The sequence below is a fragment of the Salvelinus fontinalis genome, chromosome 18 (assembly GCF_029448725.1).
Source record: "Salvelinus fontinalis isolate EN_2023a chromosome 18, ASM2944872v1, whole genome shotgun sequence".
NCBI lineage: Eukaryota > Metazoa > Chordata > Actinopteri > Salmoniformes > Salmonidae > Salvelinus > Salvelinus fontinalis.
In genome coordinates, this window is record NC_074682.1 from 20,913,574 (window position 1) to 20,919,573 (window position 6,000).

A 6,000-nucleotide genomic window follows, 5' to 3' on the forward strand; every position below is an offset into this window, starting at 1 on the left:
GGCGCTGTCCTCAGATAATCGCATGGTGTGCTTTCGCCGTAAAGCCTTTTTGAAATCTGACAACGTGGCTGGATTAACAAGAAGTTTATCTTTTAAATTATGTATGACACCTGTTTTTTCATGAAAGTTTAATATTACGATTTCTGTCATTTGAATTTGGCGCTCTGCAATTTCACCGGATGTTGTTGAGGTGGGTCGCTTGAGGCACGCCTAGCCCAAGTTAAGATCAAATCCTTATTTTCAATGACAGCCTAGGAAGAGTGGGTTAACTGCCTTGTTCAGGGGCAGAACGACAGATTTTTACCTTGTCAGCTCAGGGATTCAATCTTGCAACCTTTCCGTTCCTAGTCCAACGATCTAACCACTAGGCTACCTGCCTCCCCATAATTGCCCAACATCAGTGCCTGACCTCGCTAATGCTCTTGTGGCTGAATGGAAGCATGTCCTCGCAGCAAAGTTTCAGCATCTAGTGGAAAGCCTTCCCAGAAGATTGGAGGCTGTTATGGCAGCAAAGGGGAGGACCAACTCAATATTATTTCCCATGATTTTGGAATGAGATGTTCGATAAGCAGGTGTCCACATACGTTTGGTCATGTAGTGTATGTGGTTGGAAGGAGAGACAAAACAAATATTGCTGAAAAATATAAATGCAACATGTCAAGTTTTGCTCTCATGTTTCAGGAGCTGCAATAAAAGATCCCAGAAATGTTCCATACGCACAAAAAGCGTATTTCTTTTAAATTGTGTGCACAAAGTTGTTTACATCCATGTTAGTTAGCATTTCTCTTTTGCCAATATATTCCATCCAACTGACAGGTGTGGCATATCAAGAAGTTGATTAAACAGCATGATCATTACACAGGTGCACCTTGTGCTGGGGACAATAAAAGACCGCTCTAAATGTGCAGTTTTGTCACACAACACAATGCCACATATGTGTCAAGTTTTTAGGGGGCGTGCACTTGCCATGCTGACTGCAGAAATGTCCACCAGAGCTGTTGCCAGAGAATTGAATGTTAATTTCTCTACCATAAGCCAACTCCAACGTAGTTTCAGAGAATTGGCAGTATGTCCAACTGGCCTCATAACCGCAGACCTTGTGTAACTATGCCAGCCCAGGACCACCACATCCAGCTTCTTTACCTGTGGGATCATCTGAGACCAGACACCTGGACAGCTGATGAAACTGAGGACTATTTATGTCTGTAATAAAGCCCTTTTGTGGGTAAAAACTCATTCTGATTGGCTGTGCCTGGCTCTGCAGTGGGTGGGCCTATACCCTCCCAGGCCCATCCATGCCCAGTCATGTGAATTTCATAGATTAGAGCCTAACTAATTCATTTCAATTGACTGATTACCTGATATGAACTTTAACTCAGCAAAACCGTTGAAATTGTTGCATGTTGCGTTTATATTTTTGTTCACTATATATAGTGAAATAACTAGATACTGTATATTATCTACAGATTATCACCTCCTATTCCCAGAGAGCTATATAGAACAGTGCTGATATACAGATATGATAACGCAGTCAGCCAAAGAGCTTTCAGCACAGAGATGAAGTGAAAGAAGTTCCATGTTAGACTGAGGCATGAAAGCAGTCTCGTCCCTCTAGATTTGAGGTGTACACTATACCCTAGAACTAGACTGGAGGATCAGTGAATCCATGGGATTTCCTGGAGCCATTGGTAAACAGTTGAGGAGAATTTGTTTGGGATTTAGAATTCCAAGGGGTACCATATTGACACCAAAGGTTACAAAACGATTACATACATAGTGTCATGGAATGTTTGGTGCCAACAAGGATAGTTTGCCAAACTCTTTTGATCTATGGATCTGTTATTTCAACATAGATGTGTACAGCCAAATGTTAGAGCTACCACCGGGAGAATTTAGTTGCAAAGAGAGCACACAGAACAGACTCAAATCAAAAACAGACAAGATGCTTCCTCTGTTCTGTGTGACAGCTTGTGATAGATTCCTTCTGGCATTTATAGGGTCTGCAATGTGATACAAAGTGAATAAATCATGATTTCTTTTGCATGAATACAAAGCAGGATTCTAAATAGTCAGCCCAGGTTTGGACCTTTTCCTCGAAAATATCCTTTTGTACGGAGTTAGGTATAGCGATGGAGGAAGGATCATTTCCGATCTGGAATAATCTTGGCAGACAGTTTTCTATAAAAACTTTCAACACAATTTCCAGGAGAGAACTGAACCCAATCTCTTCCATATAGGCCGTTTCATAAAAGAGAGGGAAAGGGGAAGTAAAACTCAGAAATGACAACATTAAAAACACATTTTGCAGTGTGTAAACCTCTTCCAGTGGTGAAAAGGGAGACATATCACAGATAATATGAGTGTGGGCGACGTTTACGAGCCCTTTCTCTCTGTTTGGGGCCTCTGGCAGGCCTCGGTTGACCTCCGAAGGGGAGACAGTTACAGAATATAACTCTCTCCATTTCTCCTCTCCACTCTCTCAAAGCACTACATCAGACAGTTTTCCCTGCAGGAATATGTCATAGCCCTGTGGAAGTGGGCCAAAGATGATACATGTACATACACTGCCTTTTCAACATAAAACCCTCGCGCCCCGGCAAGCTGCTGCAAAACAGATGTCAGACAATATGGCCGCATTTGTGGTGGTCCTCCCTGGCCCATTCAGCCTAATTATAGACCTGGTTTATTTATCTTATTTTATTTATGTGGTTTGGGATTTTGTTGTTTTTATGTCTCTTCGTAAACTGTTTCATACAATTTAAATGTTGGAGTATTCTGATTACTTGTATAATAAACGGTAAGGGGATTTCTGTCAGTCTTCTCTTGGAAATATAGCATTAATTATCTGTCAAATAGCTAGGTTGGTTTCAATCCGATCTCAGGTTATTGGCATGAAGGTTTTTAAAGAAATTTTCCCATTCATGGTAAACGCTGTATATGTTGGCTCAATCGGAAATTACCTTTGAAAGCTGCAATGCCTATAGCCCATGATCGGATCGAATCCTGGCATAATTTCATGCAATATACAATTCCATACACATACAGTTCTCAAACCATCTTTGTATCACTTCTAAGTGTATTTTTGTATCTCTCTCTCTCTCTCTCTCTCTCTCTCTCCTGTTTCCTCCTGTCATCTGTCTCAGGTCTCTACCTTGTGTTATTAGACAGTTGAGAAAAACAAATGATTGAAGAAAATGAGATGGCCCCCTGTTCCCTATAAAGTGCATTACTTTCGACCCAAGCACCATGGGTCCCCGTATGATACATGTTTCATTGTGTAATGGTTGAACCTGTGATACATCCCCTCCTGAAGGTATTATATGAATCGCTTTGGCAACAGTGCAGGTTGGCAATGTCAGTTGTCAGTGGTTTGAATCTACTCAAATGTATATTATGGTAACCCTAACCCTGACATGCTCAGCTCAGATTTGAATTGCATGCATGCCTTTTCCAGCTGAGTGTGTTTCAGTGAGGACTAGGTGATTTCCATCATTGCTTGTCTGTGTCTGTTTCAATAAGGAGCAGGGAAGTGTGTATTTTTCCTCTGGTCAAAAGTAGTGCACTATGAAGGGAATAGGGTGATATTTGGGATGCGATTATGGAGATATTATACAGATTCATTATTTTGTTGGCAAATATAGTGTCTAGTCAATAAGATTCCTCTCAACTGGCTCAACCAACTCCCTCCCCCCCCCCAAAAAAAAAATGCAGACAATTACAGTTTAGAATCCTTTTCATGGCTTCTAAATTCTGCTAAGTGGTTTAAAAGATGGTTGGTGTCATTGATCAAATTGACTGTCTAGTTAATAGGAGAAATTGTGACACTGAAGCACTGAAGGAAACACCAGGGTTGAATTCCAAATGGCACCCTTTTCTCTATGTAGTGCACTTATTTTGAAAAGGGACCATAAAGCTCTGGTCAAAAGTAGTGCACAACGTAGGGAATAGGGTGCCATTTGGTACATAAACCAGCTCGCCACCTACACCACGAAGTTCAAAGTGCTTTACCCAATATACAATTATCTTTGCTCCAACAGGCATCCATATCTTCAAAGATAAATCTTACTTACTCGTTATGTCATACAGAATAAAGTATATTAACTCAATATAATAAATATGTTATTTATCCAACCTAAGAGACATCTACCATGTGAACATGAACAGTCTCTGGTCTAGGTCACATCTGCTTCGGTTGGTAATAACTCAAATATGTACCATAGGAGCCAACACTTCCTTTTATGCACAGGAATTCCAGTTCCTTTAGGTTTTTAATCACTCACCCTACAATAAAACCCCAGTCTCTGGCACACCAGTGTGATTTTCCTACATTCCTTCAGGCGCACTGGCAAGCAGCTTGTACAGCTCCAAAGCTGTATGATACATGTTTCATTGTGTAATGGTTGAACCTGTGATACATCACCTCCTGAAGATATTTATAATCGCTTTGGCAACAGTGCAGGTTGGCAATGTCAGTTGTTACATACAGACATGCTAAATAAGCATTAATGGTTTGAATCTAAGCAAATGTATATTATGGTAACCCTAACCCTGACAGGCTCAGCTCAGATTTGAAGTGCATGCATGCCTTTGTCTTTATCTTAGCGCTTTTCCAGCTGAGTGTGTTTCAGCGAGGACTACTGTAGGTGATTTCCATCATTGCTTGTCTATGTCTGTTTCAATAAGGAGCAGAGAAGCATGTCTTTTTCCTCTGAGGCTGCTGTCATTCCTATAGTTCTCTGTCAGACGATGATTACAATACCAGGCCTCCTAAAAGGAGAAGAAAAGAGCAATACCCATCAGGCCGAGACAAAAGCTGCTCTGACCTGAGCTGTATCTCTCTTTACAGAGTAGGATACTGGTGCTCTCTCCTGACTAAACGACTCAGACAGTGGAGACAGTTTCAGTGCCTTCGCGTGAGGAAATCACGCACACATAGAGAAACACACGCTCACATCTGGGACAGTCATTGAGAACTCTGACAAAGTACACACCCTCAAAGTTTGCAGATGACACACACCAGTCTCACACACACAGTCTCAGAACACATTGGTTTTGGTATGCCCAGCACGCAGCAGTAAAATACACTGTGGTGGTTATTGGCATGGAGGGAGCAGCTGAGATCAGCTCAGTTCAGTCCTGCAGAGGAAAAGGACACATGCCAGTTGTTTTCTCAGTGCTCATCCCTTCTCGTTTTAAATAACACCTGCCAGATTACCACCAAAAAGGCCTACAGTATATACAGTCAGCATGGGGAATGTTTACACTACAGATGTAGGATCTTCATTTTTGAAAATAATCCTGCCACAGGAGGAAAATTGAATTATTATGCGGATTATAATTAATTGAAATTTTTCGTAAGGGAAAATCAGGTCTGAAAATTCTAAGTGGAAATTAAAAACTTCAGAACCCTTCAGAACCCTTCAGAACCCCCGAAACCTCAAATACACAACAAATGTAAAATGTCCTGCATTGCAGGAAAGTTATCCTGCAACAGGATGATCAAATTAAAATCCTACATCTTTATTAATCAGATTCTGCTTGGATTGTATATTTTGTATTTGTGTATGTTGTTTTGTGAAGGTTTACTGTATGTACAGCACATGTGAAATTCCCTTGATTTCCCTGCTTCCCTTGCTTTCCAAGGCTCTACATATAGCCTTACTGTTAAGAGTAAATGTATGCTAAACTCCAGAGGAGCGCCACAATGAATTGATTGCAAAGAAAAGCAGGGGGAAATGAGCTGGAACCAGGTGGGGGAAGTTAATATAACCATGGAGGGAAATGTGCAATATTTTCACTGGCTATGACATGAAGCTGTACAAACAGAAGGATCCTGGGCATTTTTACCAGACAAAGAGACATGTGGGTCAATAAGAAGTAGACTTCAGCATTTCATTCAGTGGATGCTCTCCTGAGTAATGTAGCTAGTTGATCACAAACAGGATATAAGAATGTGTGAGGCTTTTGTCCACCATATGTGCATGCATGCATGTCTGTCTG